Source organism: Anticarsia gemmatalis, chromosome 25, assembly GCF_050436995.1.
Source record: "Anticarsia gemmatalis isolate Benzon Research Colony breed Stoneville strain chromosome 25, ilAntGemm2 primary, whole genome shotgun sequence".
In the NCBI taxonomy this organism is placed as follows: Eukaryota; Metazoa; Arthropoda; class Insecta; order Lepidoptera; family Erebidae; genus Anticarsia; species Anticarsia gemmatalis.
This window is the reverse complement of record NC_134769.1, coordinates 2,026,930-2,047,479: the sequence shown is the minus strand read 5'-3', so window position 1 is coordinate 2,047,479 and position 20,550 is coordinate 2,026,930. Positions and strand designations below refer to the sequence as shown.

Here is a 20,550-nt window from a genome sequence, read left to right as displayed (position 1 = left end):
TCACCACAAACCTTTGATACAACAATATTTCAGCAGTAAAATGTTCATAAAATAGAAAATTTCAGTCAATAAATAATAATTTATAAGTCATAACAGTTTGTTTTATGGTTTCTCTATAAAAACACAATGGATGTCGGTTTTTTAATGTTACAACAGATGGTAGTATTTGTAATGTGTCGTATTATTATGATATATTACTTTGAAATATGTAAAACAATTTAGAATCTCATTATCTAATATTAAATAGGAATTAACGCAACGGTCTGCTTGATTTTTAATACCACGTCTGTTCTACCCAAAGGCGTAAACTGTAAGTCAAGAGTATTTTAATAGTTAGGTTTAATATTTACTTTTAAATGTTAGATATCGTGCAAGACGAGCCTATTGCCATGTACCAGATACTTTACTCTCAACTGTTTACTAGCTACTGTTACATTGCCTAACGCGGGAGTAAACCCCGAGACCTCGTGATCGCAATGCTATTGAGGTAGTCCAAACTAAGAATAAATTAAAGTTGAAACAAGCCATATTATTATTTTTTTCCCACTGCTGGGCAAAGATCTCCTCCCAAACGAGGGAGCGGTTAAGATTTGACTCCATATTCTAAAAGATTCTTTTTTATTTATGAGTTAGTATAAGTCGTAATTAATAGCCTTATAGTAATACTAGCTGACCCGCGCAACTTCGCTTGCATCACGTAAGAGAAAATGGGTCATAATTTTCCCCGTTTTTGTAACATTTTTCGTTACTACTCCTCTCCTAATTGTCGTAGCGTGATGATATAGAGCCTTCCTCAATAAATGGGCTATCTAACAGTGAAAGAATTTTTCCAATCGGACCAGTAGTTCCTGAGATTAGCGCGTTCAAACAAACAAACAAACAAACAAACAAACAATCAAACAAACAAACTCTTCAGCTTTATAATATTAGTATAGATATTCTTCATTCACTCCCTAACATTGTAACAGTCTATAAAGGTATATAGAACACAAAACAAAGTGTGCACATAAATAACAACACGGCAGAGCAGTCACAATACCGCGCTTGTCGGTTAAGATGGCGTCGAAATGATCTAGGAGGCGTTGTTATGATTTATTACGACGAATTCAATTGAGCTGCGCGGGTTATTACGTGTAATATAAAGGTGGGTTTGTTTATTTGTTTGCAAATGATTATGTAATTAACGGATATATCATATGCACGTGGTTAAGCTACATGAATTATTTCTGAAGCTATGTGTGTCTTAGAAATAGTTTATCGCTTGCTTTTGGGTAACAGTGAAGTGAAATATCTTAAATAAAACTTGCACGTCTAAGAGCTCTTTAAAAAAATTTTGAGAAATATAGTTAAGTCTATTAACTGTCACGAGAGGAAGCCAGAGAACAAAAGGGCAATTTCCTTCAACTATTGAGACCAAGTAAGAATACGAAAAGAGTCGGTAAGAATGACCTTTCGGGTATCTTTCATTTTAAGCACCGTAGCATGATGTACCGTGTGTAGTTGGAAGCACGGCTTTGAGTTCATTTTAAATACTTTAAGTTATCAGCACCTTGCTTCCAAGTTGCTGTCATTCTATTGATACGGGCCTTAGAAACAAAATAAACCTAGTTATTAATAATTTCACTTATGTAGGTATAATATAGTATAGTTTAATAAAATCCATTTGATACCCATACTAATGTCAGTTTTATAATAGATCGCAATAGATCTGTTTCAAATAGAAATTATTTTTTGGCAACACATAAAAGTCACACATTTTGCAGTAATCCATTACTGCAAAATGTGTGACAAATTTCTTATTTAATCACATATCTCAGCGATGCTCCTTCCATTTGGAATATCAAATAAACTAATCACTTATAAATAATATGTAGCAGTTAATATAAACATCGAATAAAGTTTTGCAATGAATAAAAGGAGAAATGATATTTGAATTCTGAAAGAAATCTGTGACAAGCTATCTATACTAATATTATAAAGCTGAAGAGTTTGTTTGATTGTTTGTTTGAACGCGCTAATCTCAGGAACTACGGGTCCGATTTGAAAAATTCTTTCAGTGTTAGATAGCCCATTTGTTGAAGAAGACTATAGGCCATATAGAGATGATAATATATCATCACGCTACGACCAATAGGAGCAGAGTACCAGTAAAAAATGTTACAAAAACGGGGAAAAATTCACCCATTTTCTCTTATGTAACGCAAGCGAAGTTGCGCGGGTCAGCTTGTAGTTTATATCCGTACTTCAAATCAAATACGTACCGAATATATGAAAAATAAAGACTGTCGCATACCTACAAAGGTAAACAGCCGAAATGGCTAGTCTGAAATTTTATAGATCTGAATGTCCTCCAGGAGACAAAATAGTGAGTCCCAATCACTTTGCCGTAAATAGTTTTATTTAGTAGATTATGGTGATTAACGAGTAACGTCAAAGTATCAATGTACTGAATAGTGACTAACAATTTTATTTGACTTACACAAGTTGTTAACTGAGATACACAGTTTGCATGCTGAAAAGTTCTGACGGTAGTAGCCAAAGGCAACCACTAGTAGTTTATTATACCATATAACATCTATAAACATATTAAAACCAGTATCAATTACTAAGACTTCTTAATTACAGATAACACCTAACTACCGAACAACCTTTCTCTATTTAAAGATATAATATAGGGACGGATCATACTCTACATGTAGACATGTACAGATTTTCCTCTTCTGTAACACTCATAGGAGACAGATATAAATTCGCAAAGATGATGAATAACATAAGAATTCTGAATACGTGTGCACTTGCGTCAAGCGTTATTTAAAAACATTTCACATTTGATAGACAAGTGATCAATCCACTTAAGTGCTACATTTTTAACAAACAATTTCAAAAACAATCTGTTATAATATTCTGGGAAGTCAAAGCTGACTGTTTGCTTTATTTCAACTGCCTTTCACTTTTAGTTTTTAATGCTGGATTCATGAAAATTTTACGGGCATGCAACACATTTTGACTGCAAGCAAACTAACAAAATACGAATATGCGTAGTGAATCTCTACATTTCCATAAATGTCTGAGTCCTCGCCAAAAAAAAACATTATTTTTAATAATACCTATGATAGTTACCTAAAAGTCTAATTAGGTATATTATTGTATGACCGTTTATATTAAAGATTCTAGGTATCCGATGTGTTAACTGGTAGAGACATGCTGAATAATAACAGTATTTTTCTCCATTTTCGAGGAACAGTATAAAATCACTTTCAAAACTATTCATTTCAAATATCTCAAGTAAATCTATCAATTGCACATGTTTCAGTCGCTTGTCAGTAGGTATGCGTCAGTGATTGGTGCGGACATCTGGCGCGGCGCCGGCCACTGATGTACAATTGTACAATATCACTTACGACTGTAATTGAGCTAATCACTTGATGATTTTATTGTTTGTGTTTACGCCTATCTATTACTTTAAACTAACGTTTTATAAAATCAGAGTCTCAATATACGTTATAGAGGGAAGACGTGTTTCACTCAACCATACAACGTAGCAATCAATAGTGAACCTTATGCACCTATAAACATGGTCCAAACGAACCGGATTAATTGTTGATATCTGCGTCGCGAACCCGGCCGTGCGAATACAAAAGAACTGCATTCCAATAGATATGAATCATCTTGTTTACAAGTCATTAGTGAATATCGCTTTAATAAAACTATGAAGTTATAAAAACTGAGTGTTTGAAAGTGAATTATAACACCGTATTGACTGCATTTGTATGTGAATTTGGACTCAAAAAGTTTTGAAAATGACGTCACCAACCTCGGAACAGAGCAAGTATTTATCTACGTTAGAAGATGTAGCCAGTATGATTCAAAAGGCTCAAACTAACCTTAAGAAATGCCCAAAGCAGCGCTTAACAGAAGGTTATGTTAAAACAAGACTCAAATGTATCGAAGAATACTGGGAAACCTTCAAACAAGCTCACTATAACCTGACGAAGTGCACACCGAGGGAACAGAGAGGTGTTTTAACATATTTTCTTCACGAGGAATATTACACGTACGAGGACATGTATCTATGTTTACGGGGTGATTTAGTCGACCTTATATCAAGCCTGGAGTCGCAACAGAAGATGGCTGAGGCTGTAAACATGTCAACAACGTCACAAGGTGGTCAATTACCGTTTGCAAAGTTACCACGCATACAGATTCCGACGTTCTCAGGCAAATATGACGAGTGGCCTACGTTCAAGGATTTGTTTACTGCCCTAGTACATAACACTACCATAAGCGATGTGCAAAAACTACACTATCTGAAGACGAGCGTTTCTGGTGAGGCTGAAGCGTTATTAAGGCATATACAAATAACAGAAAACAACTATGCCCACGCGTGGAACCTATTACAAGCACGTTTTGGGAATAAGAAGATGATAGTGAATTCTCTTTTACGAAGACTATTTAGTCAGAAAAGAATTACAAATCAGACGGCTAACCACATTAAGGCTTTACTCGACACAACAATGGAATGTTTGAATAGCTTGAACAATATGAATGTTTGTACTACCTCTTGGGATTCCTTAATAGTATTTCTAATATCACAGAAATTGGACCCAGAGTCGTTAAAGGAATGGGAAGAACAGGCCTATAAACAAAACAGTGATGAGCTGTCTACGTGGGACGAGTTAAGAAGATTTCTTGAGTCAAAGTTTCGAACGCTTGAGCTTGTCACACCGAATGCAAATTCTGTAAGAGAGAAGACACAAGGCCATAAATCGTTTCACGTTGCGTTAAAGGATGACTCGCCCAAAAGGGCATCAACGCATAGCAGTGAACATTTACAACCTTTATGCGCTTATTGCAATGATAAACATTTCATCTATCATTGTAAAGAGTTTGCTAGTAAGCCGGTAGAAGAACGCTACGAACTTGTGAAGAAAAGCAATCTTTGTTTTAATTGTCTTGTTCCAAACCATACAGTGTACAATTGTAAACAAAAGACGTCATGCCGAGTTTGCAGAAGAAAACACCATTCCCTTTTACATCGAACTAAAGAAACAAGTCAGTCAGAAGATAAACAATCACAACTAGAACAACGAATCACAACCGCACACTTCTCAAGAGAACAACCCGGTCATCAAATATTGCTAGCCACAGCACAAATAGCAGTTAAAGCGAGTAACGGAAATACACACCTGCTTCGTGCTTTGATTGACCAGGGATCGGAGGCTTCACTGGTATCAGCAAGAGTAGTTGAACTGTTGCGATTGAAGAAGACATGCATCAACGGTGTCGTCTCTGGGATAGGAGAAGAATCTCAAATACCTATAAAACACTTAGTAGAACTAGCAGTTTCATCGCGCTTTGATAGCAACGAAATATTTCGGACGAAGGCTTATGTCATGAAAACTTTGTCGAAAAGGTTACCTGCACAAACAATCACGATGAACTGGCCACAGCTTCAAACTATAAAATTAGCGGACCCTATGTACAACACGCCGAGTAGGATTGATATCTTGCTTGGTGCCGATGTCTTTAGTAAAATAATAGATGTTGGCTTGATGAGAATGCCAGATGGCATAGTGGCCCAAAATACATGTTTGGGGTGGATCCTCTCGGGTCAAAAGGAAGACATATCATTGAGTAACGAACATAAGATTATCACACTACACGTTACAAGAATGATTTCAGAAGATGATAACATACTAAAAAGGTTTTGGGAAATAGAAACGGATTCGTACACCAAAAGGAGGATACTGACTAGAGAAGAAGAAGAATGTGAATCACAATACAAAAATACAACAGTTAGAGATGAAGACGGTAGATATATAGTGCAATTACCATTGAAACAAACGTTAGAAGAAACTATGCAAAACATTGGAGACACAAAACAAATGGCATTAAGGCGATTTCAACAATTAGAAAATAAATTTCAGAGAAATGAAGAGTTTAAAAGACAGTACAAAATGGTGATTGATGAGTATTTGGATATGGGACACCTACAAAAATGTGAGGACATAGATGAAGAAGCTAATTACTTACCACACCATGCCGTAATCAGAGATGATAAAGACACCACAAGGTTACGAGTCGTCTTCGATGCATCTGCTAAAGGCACAGGAGGCTGTTCACTGAATGACAACATGTTAGTAGGACCCATATTGCAACCTGATCTGCGTAGCCTTATAATTAATTGGAGAAAGCATAAGATTTGTGTGATAGGAGACATTGTCAAAATGTACCGAATGATAAGGGTTGCTGAAGAACATACAAAATTACAACACATAGTTTGGCGTAATGAAGTAAACGAAGACATATGTAGTTTCAGGTTGAAAAGAGTCACGTTCGGTACCGCTGCAGCTCCATTTCTAGCTGTTAGAACACTCAACCAACTTTCTGATGATGAAGGTCAGCAATATCCAGAAGCTTCTGCTGCAATAAAGCATTGTTTTTATATGGATGATCTCATGGTTTCTCTTGAAGGAGTCGAAGAAGCTAAAAAACTGTGTAGTGATCTAAAGGCTATTCTTGAAAAGGGAGGATTTGTCATGCAAAAATGGTCAAGCAATTCAGAAGAAGTATTAGACTATCTACAAGCTAAAGAAAATACTACAGATACATTGGAAATAAAACTAGATAAAATAATTAAAATCTTAGGTGTGAAATGGAACAGAAAAGATGACACATTTAAAGTAACAGTTAACTTACCTGAATTGAGATATCCAATAACGAAAAGATCTATCCTCTCTGACGTTGCTCGCTTGTTCGATCCGTTTGGATGGTTATCGCCGGTAGTCATCGTAGCCAAGGTTATGATACAGAAACTGTGGCTTGGTAAGCTCGGATGGGATAGTGAAGTACCTGTAAATATCGCAGAAGAATGGATAAAATATAGAAAAGATCTGTCTTACCTGCAAGCCATTGAAGTTCCACGTTGGTTTCATATCACTGCCCGATGCAAAGAAATCCAGATTCACGGTTTCTCAGATGCCTCATCAACTTCATATGCAGCTGTGACTTACCTCCGAGTAATTGATGAATATAACAAAGTCCATGTAGTCATGATAGCATGTCGCACAAAGGTAGCACCTGTAAAACAACTAACTATACCCAGATTAGAGTTGTGCGCCGCAGTATTGTTAGCTGATCTAATAAAGGACGTGGCCGATGTTTTGAAAATACCTGTGAACAATATTTATGCTTACACAGACTCAATGGTAGTCTTGTCATGGTTACAGTCTAGTCCCAATCGATGGCGCACTTTTGTAGGAAACAGGATCGCAGATATTCAAAGAAACCTGGAAGGTAATAGATGGAGTCACGTGACTACAACCGAAAACCCAGCAGATATAGCAACAAGAGGAGTTAAGGCAAAAGATTTGGCACACCTAAAAATGTGGTGGCAAGGTCCCAAATGGTTAACCAATCGAGAGATCATCAATTTAACAACAGACGTCCCTGCAACAGAGCTGGAAATGAAACTATCAGTTCACACCCATACTTACCAGAAAGATGCACCTCTGTGGGAAAGATTTTCAACCCTATCGAGAATGAAAAGAGTATTGGCTTATTGCAGAAGAGTTTTACACACGAGAAATAAGGAGCAATCAAAAGATCATTTAACTGTAGAAGAAATGGAGACAATTTTAGTAATATGCATAAAATATTATCAGAGTCTAGTTTATGCTAAAGAAATAGAAGATATTAAGAATAAAGGAAGGGTCAGTGCTAAGAGCTCACTTATTACATTAGCACCCTTTTTGGATGAAAGGGGTATTCTAAAAGTTGGTGGCAGATTACAAAATGCTATATTACCTGACACAACAAAATATCCTACAATAATACCAAAGGATGTTCACATCGCAAGGCTGTTAATTGCAGAAGCACACATCAGAACCTGTCATGGTGGCAATCTGATGATGATGAATTATCTTCGCAGTAAATATTGGATCATTGGCATGAAGTCCGCAGTAAGAAAATGTACTCGAACATGTAAAATTTGTATTATAGACAAGGCGAAGACGAATAATCAAATGATGGGACAACTACCAGCTGAGAGAGTAAATCCTTGCAGAGCTTTTCGTAACAGCGGCGTTGATTACGCGGGACCGGTACAGATAAGGACATCTAAGGGTCGAGGTCACCAGACCGTTAAAGGTTATATATGCCTCTTTGTCTGCATGTCCACCAAAGCACTACACTTAGAAGCTGTCACCGACCTTACAGCCCAAGGATTTATCGCCGCATTCAGACGATTCATTGCTCGAAGAGGACCGTGTCTTCACTTGTGGAGCGACAACGGCACCAACTTTGTTGGGGCCGCTAAGGAACTAAGAGAACTGTTTACTGCGGGACAAGCCAACATAACAAAGGAAATAGCTCAACTTTTGGCAAATGACGGCACGACTTGGCACTTTATTCCGCCGCGTATGCCAAACTATGGTGGTTTATGGGAGGCTGGAGTACAATCCGCCAAAAGACACCTGACCAGAATGAACCAAGGCATAAAACTAACTTATGAAGAAATGACAACACTACTGGCTCAAATAGAGGCAAGTCTCAACTCGCGTCCACTTTGTCAACTTAGTGACACGTTTGAGACATTAACGCCGCTCACACCTGGACATTTCTTAGTGGGAGAACCGCTTATTAGTGTTCCAGATGTAGATTACAAAGAGGCGAAGATTAGTTTACTGACAAGATGGCAAATCATACAACAAATGACGCAAACCTTTTGGCGGCGATGGCAATCGGAATACCTTAACACTCTCCAGCAGAGATACAAATGGAAATCAAAGGTTCCGTCTCCAAGTCTTGGCGATATTGTAATAATTAAGGAGGATGATTTACCACCTAATAAATGGTTATTAGGTCGCATAAAGCTTCTCCATCCTGGAGCGGATAATTTGGTTCGCGTTGTTACTGTGCAATGTAAGGGAAATCACGAACTGAAGAGACCGTTGTCAAAACTTATATTCTTGCCTAAAGAGTAAATACAATATGTTGCACTTAAGTAAATTAAAGATTGCATGTGTCATTATATTAAAATTTGTTTAACACAATTAATTAAAAAGAAATTTTTGAATTATATACAGTCCACTGGTTCTAAATTGATGTTAAATTTTATGTTTATTGTTATAAAACAGTTTGTTTTGGTGGGCGGGATGTTTACGCCTATCTATTACTTTAAACTAACGTTTTATAAAATCAGAGTCTCAATATACGTTATAGAGGGAAGACGTGTTTCACTCAACCATACAACGTAGCAATCAATAGTGAACCTTATGCACCTATAAACAGTTTGCTTGTGTATTACATACATATTAGGTCGGGGAAAAAGTCTTTTCGCATTATAGTATGTATGAACTTGTAATAAAATCTCTTTGGCTTCAAGAATCATAAATTAGTACACAGTTCATTAGGTTTCTTTTAATGAGCTCGTGAGGTACCCAAATATCGAGCTTTTTTGTGTAGAGAAAAAAAAATATTACAAGTTCATACATACTATAATGCGGAAAGACTTTTTTATTAGGTCGGGGAAAAAGTCTTTCCTGTAAATTATAATTATTGTTAATTATACATATTGGTTTATCATTGAGCCGAAAGACTAAAAGGCCTTTCAGCAAAAAATACATTTTATTTTCAGTTACGTCTCTTACTAAATGGCTAATAGAAAGCTCTCTTTTTCATTTCCCCTACCATTTCTAGGCTCCACCTAATTTGAACATACTCGCTGAATGCAATTTGGAGAGATTTGCGTCAACTAATTTGATGGTTTAAGGTTTTCATGTAGGCAACAAAATATTATTAGCATAAACAAAATTTTGTAGGTATGTATGTTTATCAGTTATCTGGTTTCCATAGTACAAGCTGTGCTTAGTTTGTATTAAGATGAACGTATGTGAGTTGGCCAATAACAATTTGCAAGTACCTATAGCATTCTGTTAACAAAACCTAGAATATAAAAAAATAATTAGTTGAGCAATAAATCATTGCATTTTATTTTAACTCCGACTGCGGATGAATGAGTAATTTTCATGACAGTTTAATGAGACATGACGTCAGGCTCGAGGACAGTCGTGGTGACGGTGGCGGGTGCGGTTTCCACCGGACGTTTCACCCACACTAGTAACCCCGCATTGTTTGAACTACAGTTACTGACATTTTTAACAACTTGCTCAATAGGGCTTGCATTACTGATCTGGTTTTTTCGAGAAGATTTTTGCAGATGCTTTGAATGGGAGACAATTATGTTAATCCATACTTTTACTAATATTATAAATGCGAAAGTAACTGTCTGTCTGTCTGTTACTCAATTACGCCTAAACTTCTAAACCAATTTGCATGAAATTTGGTATGGAGATATTTTGATATCCGAGAAAGGACATAGGCTACTTTTTACCCCGGGAAAATGACGCAATTCCATGGGAAAATTCAGGTGGCGGACGCAGTCGCGGGTAAAATCTAGTTTATCATAAGTAAAATATAAAATCATATATTATGTTATAGGTGAAAAGTTTAACTTTGTGGGGTCGCTAGTTTTATCCTCCGGCCGCCATCTTGAATCTTTTAGATGGAACTTTGTCTAATGTTATCAAACTTTTTTCTTCAGTTTATCTAGCAGATAGCTTATCTGTCACTTAATTCTTAGCTGTTAAACGGACCGTGATAATATATACTTATTCATGCCTTACGCAATACTGATCTACACTTTTAGCCAAGAATGAAGTTGTCAGCACTAAATTTCAAAACATTTATAGAACAGTTTTATGATCGCCATCTTGTTTTTTTGGCGGGAAACCGCGCGTTACCCGCCAATTGTTGTATTTCAGTTTAATTAATGTACATTCTTCAGTCAAATCGATCGTTATCGGTTGAAATTAAACGCTTTTTCTCGTTAAAAGCAAATAAATGAATTCACTATAAGTATTTTTTTGTAATAAATTCTATAAAGAATTTCTATAAATCTTACGATCTCAACAATAGGTTATTAGGTCTAGTTGAATTAGATAACAATTCTATTTATACTCATTTAATAAATATTTAAATATACCGTCTGTCTGTTACTTCCTCAATCACTGAATCGATTTTCATTAAGCTTGACGCAGTTAATTCCCGATTCAATAAATTAAACATGTAACGCGCAAGTTTCAAAGTTATGTAGTTTGACAGGTCGACAAATATGAATCTATACTTGCAAGCTTTTTAACAAACTTCTAAGAAGGAGTTTCTGAATTCATCTGTATTTTTAATACGCTACTTAACATATTTTTCATTTTCTTTTAGCTTTCAGTCTAAGTCTGGGGCTTAAAGAAGACGACAGTAAAATTATAAGCCAGCAATTTTCAATTTCTCTATACACACCTAAATACAGTTCTTTCCACAAAAATAGCAACTCTTAACAAAAACACTAGCTCTACCTACTCTACTTCATGTTTCTATCTAAATTTATAATACCAGAATAAATTTAGAACTCTGCTATATCTAAAATAAAACAAACCGCGTAGACCAATTCACTAGAAAAAAGAAATTTCAAACATCTAATTACTTTGTTTCCTAGGTATTTCGTTAAACGATTAATGGGGTAATAGATCACTAGAATCGTTACCGAAGCATTCTTTTAAATAATAGTACCTAAATCAATGTAAGTCACATATTGTTAGACCGAACCTTTTCGTTTAATAAAAGCTTGCTAAAGCAATTTCAGATAAGTCCAATTACAGGCCACTACTTAAAAAACGTCTCTCCAAAAAAAAAAAATCGAACTGCTGAGTCGATTCAAACACGTTCACTCCCAACAACAAGACTAGATGTTCATAGAAATCAATAGACAAGACAACCTTCTGAATCTAGAACAAACCTTTAATAAAATATGGCCTACGTCATAAAACCTTTACAGCCGACCTTCCGCCAGGCCTTGAGGGTCAAGGTCCTGTGACGTCACAGCCTTCATCTCAAGTTCACGTGACGTACACTATCGATCTGAACTGTGTCCTCGAAAGAAAGGCCTCCTCGACGACCTTAAACCAAGGTTTTACTGGAAGGCCTTCGAACGAGGCCACGGCCCTGAATTTCATGGCCTAAGCTCGCTTCGAGGTCGGCCTTGGCAAAGGACGGGGCTCCGAGGCTTAGGGGTCACGGCTACCGGCCGAGGTCGGAAGATGAAGGCTGTATCTATTTAGCCTTGAATGTGAAAGCGATGGAGGACAAATGTTTTCGTTAATATATTTTAGTACGGTAGACTTCACGATTGGTAATTATTTTTGTTATTGCAAATTAGGATCTATCATTTTGGTCCCAAAAATGTTTTTTTTTATTAAAAAAAACGATAAATTTGCACTAAAAGTTCAGATTCTAAATCATTAAACATTTGAAAAATACATAACTTTCCAAATAGTCCATGTAGCCAAGATAGTAATTAAATATTTAGCTTATCTCACACTAATATAACGTTAATTAGTCGTATAAAAATACAAAATAATCATTTGAAATAATATATCAACTTCACAAACAATTAAAAATATAGCTACAAGAAAATATCTGTTTTTTTTTTTCATTATTGTTTAAAATGGCAGCCGCTTCTCGTCAGTGCTAATTTGACAGCTGCTGACAGGCGCCATATTGTTAGTTTCCCGCCATTTCTTTCAACAATAGTCGGTTTTTTAATTACTTGTTGTACTATGCTGACAGGTCTTTAAACTGTTAAATATTTTGATTTTCTTTTGTCAACATATTTAAGGTAATTTTTATGATAGGTTTTTAATCTAGCGAAAAATTTTTATATTTTATTTTACGAAGTCATTAGCTTTAGATTATTTTGTATATACGTAATAAAAACTAAATGGCTTATTTATTATATTTGTTTAACAAGAATTTAATTATTAATTCCCAATCAAATGCCTATTTTTAGGATTAATGTAAAGTTACTGACAAACACTATTTCCTTGAAAACCTGAATCTTAATTTAATAAGTAATTAAGACTTTAAAGATCAGCAACTTTAATATTTTACTAAGATTTTCACAAAGACAATAAAGCTCGTTTTTAAAAACACAACAATAAGCCAGCGGCTTCCTTATTTCATGGAAACAGCTAAAATTCTCCACTCACCGAATTTAAAATTCACTTCAAACACAACCACTTCACTACAAAAAACAACTTTTGCGCACTGAAAGCGTAAATTTGCGCTGTGTAAGCGCCACGTCCAGTTAGCTACAATACATAGCAGTATGTAGGAAAACTAAACTAAAAATAAACTACATGATGAAAATTGTGAACGCAACGGCTTATGGTGAGTTAGAAGTGTTATGGGCTTACGGATATCGGCTTTCATGTAAACTGTGATTGCTTATATGGGAAATAAAGTAAAATTCCCTTTTTTTAGGCAATGATTATAAGGTTACCATCAGAAGATCGATAATGTTGCACAACATTATCTTTTCGTTGTGGGAACAATGCTTTTGACTGTTTTTAAAAAATAAAGAAAATAAAAATTTAGCTCTAAAAAAATTTGGTACTACGCAATATTATTTCAGGTCTCGGTGTGACCTTATTTTGAAATCACGCCTTTTTCGCAGGAGTACGCAGAGACAACAGAACGTCACTTGGTACAATGCTTACAAACTTCCCTTACTTTATTCACATCCATACACCTTATATAATCTGAAATATATAAATTTACGAAATACCTAGGAAAATAAATTATGCCAAATGTTGTACAAATTAAGCAATTTCAGCAATTGATTAGACATTAAGAATTACGCCGACTTTTCACCTTACAAACCACACACCACAATTTCTATGAAAGCCGTAAAGGTAGTTTATTTTTTGTCTGGTATTTTTACAGGTATTCAACAGAAATTTAGAACTTTCGAATCATTGGCACAGATATACAGACATCTTACATTTCATCAAATACATTTAGACAGTTTACACGTTAATTCTCAACTGCTTATAAAAACCGGGTTAACGCACTCAAACACGCACAAGACGATATATAAACAGTATATTATGTAAACAAAACTACGAAGTATTTAGTATATAATATATTACAGTTAAATGTATACTTTTGAAGGAAAATATTTTGTTTTGGTTGAGAAAACATGTAAAACGGGTAATGTAAAATATTTATATTATTTGTAGGTATGAGGTAGACAAATATGCTGCTTTTATTATTATTTTCAAAGTGGCCAGGAGTTTGTTGCCAGCTCTTCTCATTAGCCCTACCTTCCGAAATGGCGGTAAATTCACTCTCTGTATCATTGACTATCTATCATAAGTATCGGCATTTGACCTAAATGAATAAATGATTTGATTGATTGATTGATTCAAAGGTAAGAAGGGTTACTTATACCAGACACAAGAGACCCAAACAGCCAAATAGAAACGTCTTTATACAAATCAAGTTGTAATGTTAATTTTATCATTAAGAAAGTCATTCATTTGAGCTTATTTTAGATAACTAGCCGATTATAATTTTAGTATCAGCGATAAGTAAAATCTATACTTATAATAAATCTGTAGAGATGTCAATTCTGTACATTGAATATATTTAAAAAAAAACCAATGGGGGATGTTTAGTAACGGATACTGATACCGAATCTGCAATTTATAATTTTCTTTTCTGTCTGTCTGTCTGTCTGTCTGTCCTCCGTCTGTATGTGTCGCTATCACGTAAAAACTACCGAATAGAATGCATTGAAATTTGGTATATGCATAGAATAAGTAGTGGAGCAACTTCTAGGATACTTTTTATAGCATAAAATTTCAAAGATTTTTAGAAAATTGAAAAGAATACGTAGAAATCGTTTGAACCTGCGTTTCCTTATAGAGACCATAGATGGCGTTACAATCCATTTCACAACATTCGCATTTTAAAGTTAACGCGGCACTTGCCGTATCGATACCTGTTGTTCGCACCAACCAATAGATGGCGTTATAGCCCGCAACAAAGCATGTTTTTTCTAATTAATTTATTTTGATGGCTTTATTGTAAAAAAAATACCTTTGAAACATGCTATACATTTCTAAGACTTTCAAACATAAATGTTGTATGATATATTACACAAAAATGTTGGTTTACGTGGGTCCGGTGCGATCGGGATATCCTAGATGGCAAACCAAGTAATTTCGTTTGTTGTCGTTGATCGCCGCAACTAACAGATGGCGTTGTTGTTCGAAACACATAACCAAATTAATTGGTTGCATTAAGGAAATAAATTGGATAGCTATGAAACAGACTATGTGGTAAGTTTTAAAAAATAAACAACGGATGATATATAAAAAATAATTACGGGTTACGCGGTTTCGGACGTATCATCGCAAGTATACATTATTACGCGTGTGAAGAGCTCCGGCGCAGATAGGTCTGTCTGTACCTGTAATAATATTCTGAATCCAGACTATATATACTATAGTCTATAATAAGGTATTATATTTTACACTGTAAACTGGTACGGATACAGACGAGAGCGGAAAAGAAGGTAACCACAGGAAATCAGGCCTACCTGAGCCTGTGTCACATTGTGTGCCACTAGACCATTAGATGACAAAAGAGTTGTTAGCATTTTTATGTGTAGGTGTATCGAGCGCTTCGCAATTCGCGTGCTCAAACGAATAAGCAACAGAACGAAATTCACGCGAGCGGAGCCGCACGGGTCAGCTAGTAATAAATAAAATAAATAAATGTAACCCATTTATGTCCCACTGCTGGGCAAGGCTCTCCTCCCGTAATGAGGGACGGGTTAGGCTTTGAGTCCACCACGCTGGCCAAGTGCGGGTTGGGGACTTTGCATGCCCTCAATAAATGTTTTAAACAAATTTTTAGGCATGCAAGGTTTCCTCACGATGTTTTCCTTCACCGTTATATAAGTAAAATAACAAAATAGAAATATGACATCAAAATTTACACCACGTTTTAGAAGGTTATGAGTATTCCATATAGTTTATCTTTTATCATCTTTAAAGTAAACCAGCTGGATTTATGATAAACATTTACGTTATAACTTATTTAGATACAAATAGTACTGTAAATGTAACATATTCTGTAATAAGCGCCTGTTTTGCGTTTTGCAAATACGCTATCGATTTCAATATCAGCAAAATATCATACAATATGGGAAATTGCGTGATACTTAACACGAGTATTTGTTCTGAGCCTGGTTGTTAATTTATCTATAAAAGTATGTATTTAGAAGTATATAAGTATGTTTATCAGTTATCTGGTTATCATAGTACAATCTCCGTTTAGTTTGGAATCAGATGACCGTGTGTGAGTTGTCCCAAAAATATTTATTTATTATTATTAAACTTAGTTTAGATTTTAAAGAAGTTCATCTTAACTATATTTAATACCAAGGTTGATCAGTGGTTGGATGACCATATTAAACAACGAGTTCCTCCGTGTTTCGGAAGGCACTGTAAAATTGTGGTGGTCATTTTCAAAGTTCTTTGACAGCCGTTACCAGTAGTCAGAAGCTTGAGAGTCTGGCAACCAGTCATACCGAGCTATGTGAAAGTATTGTGTTATAATTCAGGTAACTGGGTTGCGGAGGTCCGATAGACAGTCGCCGTCAATTTGTGTCCAGTTATCTAATGAAAAATGTACTTATCTTTATATATATAATTCTTCTGTAAGTGTGTATGTCACTGAACTTCTTTTAAACGACTGGACCGATTTTGATGTAATTTTTTGTGTGTGTTCAAGGGGATCTGAGAATGGTTTAGATTCACAATTTTGTCCGCTGGACAATGTTTTTTTAATTATTTTTTAATTTATTAGTAACGTGTAGACAGGACAACGTCCGTCGGGTCCGCTGATTTTATTATGTATTTATAGTCTCAATGATGATGTCTTTCTTACAGTCTGAAAACCACATGTAGTAACAATATTCTAATCACCGTATTTCTGCGAAACGAATGTTTTACGTTATCCAACAGGCAATAAACTGCACTTAATGATGTGTTTAAATTCCTAACGATTTTGCTCTAAAAATGGATTACAACTGTATGACGCGTAGTGTAGTACTTGTTAGCTATGATGTACTTATTTATATATTCATGGGTATTATGCATGTAAACATAAATACAATTGCGTATAAAACGTAGTTTAGCTTACTGAGTGGGTTAAGCAAGTTTTGCCGCGGACGCTGCAAAATCAAAATCAAAATCAAAATCAAATCATTTATTCATATAGGTCAAATGCTGACACTTATGATAGTCAATGATACAAAGAGTGAATTTACCGCCAGTTCGGAAGGTAGGGCCAATGAGAAGAGCTGGCAAGAAACTCTTGGCCACTCTTTCTAATCGCCAAATGGTTTTAACAATATAATTATGTCTGGTATAAATCATTGATTATGTAAGGAGCTGCCACCAACACCACCGAAAACACTTTGATCATAAGATAAATTAAATTAAATCAATATAATATTAAGGTGCTAGTAAGCACGATAACAAGTGTATTGGAAGCATGCTGGGAGCATCTACCTACACAATGATAGTATTGCAATCATAAGAGGCATCTCAAGAGCATACTATGGCACAATGAATTAATTATATTGATTTATATGTATTTTCTTGAAAATTTTGGCAAACTCGCCATAACCAGGACGACCAGTCACCCCAAGCAGCACCCGTTCACGAGTATGACGCATGGACCAGCCATCACCCCCTACGCACATATTAGAGGGAAGGGGGTGACCCGGCACACGACGCCGCTGCAAGCAGAGACGGGTGGCTGCTTCGTGGCATTTGAGCAACGCAAGAACAGCTAAAAAGTCCCTGAATATATCAGAGGGGGCTAAAATTGCCTTAAATTAACTTGATCCCATACAAAATAAAGAAAGCATAATAATATTAAAATAGAATTAAGGTTAGGACTTTAGATTTACGTGTTTTCATTAAAATCCACTTTTCGTTTTTTTATGGATATTATAACCCATTGAAAACAGACTGTTATCTATTCGTAAGATTATGAACTATGTAGTGATTGGTAGTATCATACTAAAAACATAATAACTTCAGTCTAACGACTAGAGAATAATTAAAAAATATGGACATCTAAATAAATTTCAAATGATAGACATATAACATTAACACATGTCACCTACTTCACCTAGATACAATAGCCACAAGGGAATCTTAATAAATACCCACAAATTCTTACTAACACCCCACAGGCTCAGTAAATCAAAACTACAGCATTCATTCAGCCGGTAAACAGTTCATAGTAATAGATATATACATGTCAAATGTAATTGTGAAAGAACCGGCGAAGTGCGAGTCGGAAATGCGCGTGAAGGGTTCAGTATGTTAAAAACTGCAAAATATCACGTTTGTTGTATGAGTGTTCCGCTTATATTAGGTCGGGGAAAAAGTCTTTTCGCATTATAGTATGCATGAACTTGTAATAAAATCTCTTTGGTTTAGAATTACAAATGAGTACACGGTTCATTAAGTTTCTTTCAGTGAGCTCGTGAGGAACCCAAATATCAAACTTTTTTGTGTAGAGAAAATATTATATAAGCAGGCAGATGAACAGCGGAGTCTTAGCAATACAGCTTCGACTGCCTTCAGTAGCATTGCGCTGGGAGGTCGTAGGTTCCATTCCCACACGGAACGGAATTAATTGTGCGATCCATAAATAATTGTTTCGGGTCTAGTTGTACTTCTTGTCCGTTGTTTGTATGTTTGCAAAAATCTCCGCGACACAAGAGCAATTCTTAGTGCGCGAGTTGTTTTTAAAAAAAGTGTCCCCTTTTTATTCTTCAAGCACGGAACCCAAAAACAACTATATGTCTGAATATTATCTTCTGAATTTCAGCCAAATTTTTTCAGGGAATATTTTCAGTGAATCATCGAGTAAGCTTGTCATAAATCTGTTGTTTTTGCAGTGTATTGTTTTTTATATATTTTTTTTTAGGATTTTTTTATATTCATGTCGGTCCCACTGCTAGGCAAGAGTCTTCTGAACGAGGAAGAGGTTAGGCCTTGAGTTCACCACGTTGTTCAAGCGAGTTGGGGACTATGGCCCTAAAAGATGTGTTATAAAACTTTTAGGCATGTTTCATGACGATATTTTCCTTCACTGTTGTTAGGACGAGTTCGAAAACTCATTAGTAATGCTGCCTAGCCTAGGGCTCTTTTTAACCGTTGACTTGCATGGGAGCTGTCGACAAGCGGCTTGCCATCGAGAAATTTCGAATAAAATCTAAGCAGCCCCTCCAGCGGGTGCCATAGGAATTATTTTTGTGGTATATTTTTAATGTCAAACTCTGGTTAGTCGAAGGTACTGACTTAATACAATCGCGCTACAACAAGGGCGGTTACACATAATATAAAGGACAGAAATACTTAGTTATCACTTCATGTATAAACTCCCTAACTAAAATTGTTGCGTGAAATTACAAAGTACCTAACTAAGTAACTACTTAACTACTCGTGAAAACACCCACTTTTTTGCTTTGAACATTTGTTTCATAATATTATGCTTCCATTTTATAATGAGTAACAATAGTTTCAAAGGAAATTACTTCTTCGTTAATAACAAGAACACGTTTAAACGGAAGACTTTTTGCTAATATTTTAATTCTAAACATGACAGATTTAATGTGGAATCCCACGCTTCACAGAAACTTTCATTTTAACTTTCAGCTTTCATTTCTAGAACAATCTAAAAGTCTATATCAAAATTTGGTCACTTCAAACTTTTAAGGGGACTTTTATTTAGTACTAGCTGACCCGTGCGGCTCCGCTCGCGTGAATTTCGTACTGTTGCTTATTCGTTTGAGCACGCGAATTGCGAAGCACTCGATACACATAAAAATGCTAACAACTCTTTTGTCATCTAATGGTTATTTACGAAAGGGACCCGAAGGGCACACAATGTGACACAGGTTCAGGCAGGCCTGATTTCCTGTGGTTACCTTCTTTTCCGCTCTCGTCTGTATCCGTACCAGTTTACAGTGTAGAATATAATACCTTATTATAGACTGACCATTGCTTACCCGTCTGGATTCAGAATATTATAAAAGGTACAGACAGACCTATCTGCGCCGGAGCTCTTCACACGCGTAATAATGTTTACTTGCGATGATACGTCCGAAACCGCGTAACCCGTAATTATTTTTTATATATCATCCGTTGTTTATTTTTTAAAACTTACCACGTAGTCTGTTTCATAGCTATACAATTTATTTCCTTAATGCAACCAATTAATTTGGTTATGTGTTTCGAACAACAACGCCATCTGTTAGTTGCGGCGAACAACAAACGAAATTACTCGGTTGCCATCTAGGATATCCCGACCGCACCGGACCCACGTAAACCAACATTTTTGTGTAATATATCATACAACATTTATGTTTAAAAATCTTATAAATGTATAGCATGTTTCAAAGGTATTTTTTTACAATAAAGCCATCAAAACAAATTAATTAGAAAAAATATGCTTTGTTGCGAGCTATAACGCCATCTATTGGTTGGTGCGAACAACAGGTATCGATACGGCAGGCGCCGCGTTAACTTTATGCGAATGTTGTGAAATGGATTGTAACGCCAT

The 20,550-nt window shown here is 35.7% G+C and overlaps 1 protein-coding gene across 4 annotated transcripts in view; it reads right to left on the bottom strand.

Moving 5' to 3' along the window:
* cher (filamin A protein cher) overlaps window positions 1–20,550 on the bottom strand; it is a 121,858-nt gene that overhangs the window by 60,587 nt on the left and 40,721 nt on the right. For 2 of the 4 annotated variants that reach the window (XM_076130827.1, XM_076130829.1), the window contains exon 1: window positions 13,101–13,207. The exons of the other annotated variants lie outside the window; for them this stretch is intronic. The gene's annotated coding sequence lies outside the window, so the exon portion shown is untranslated. Of the gene's footprint in view, window positions 1–13,100; window positions 13,208–20,550 lie in introns of those variants that run through there. 4 annotated transcript variants of the gene reach the window in all.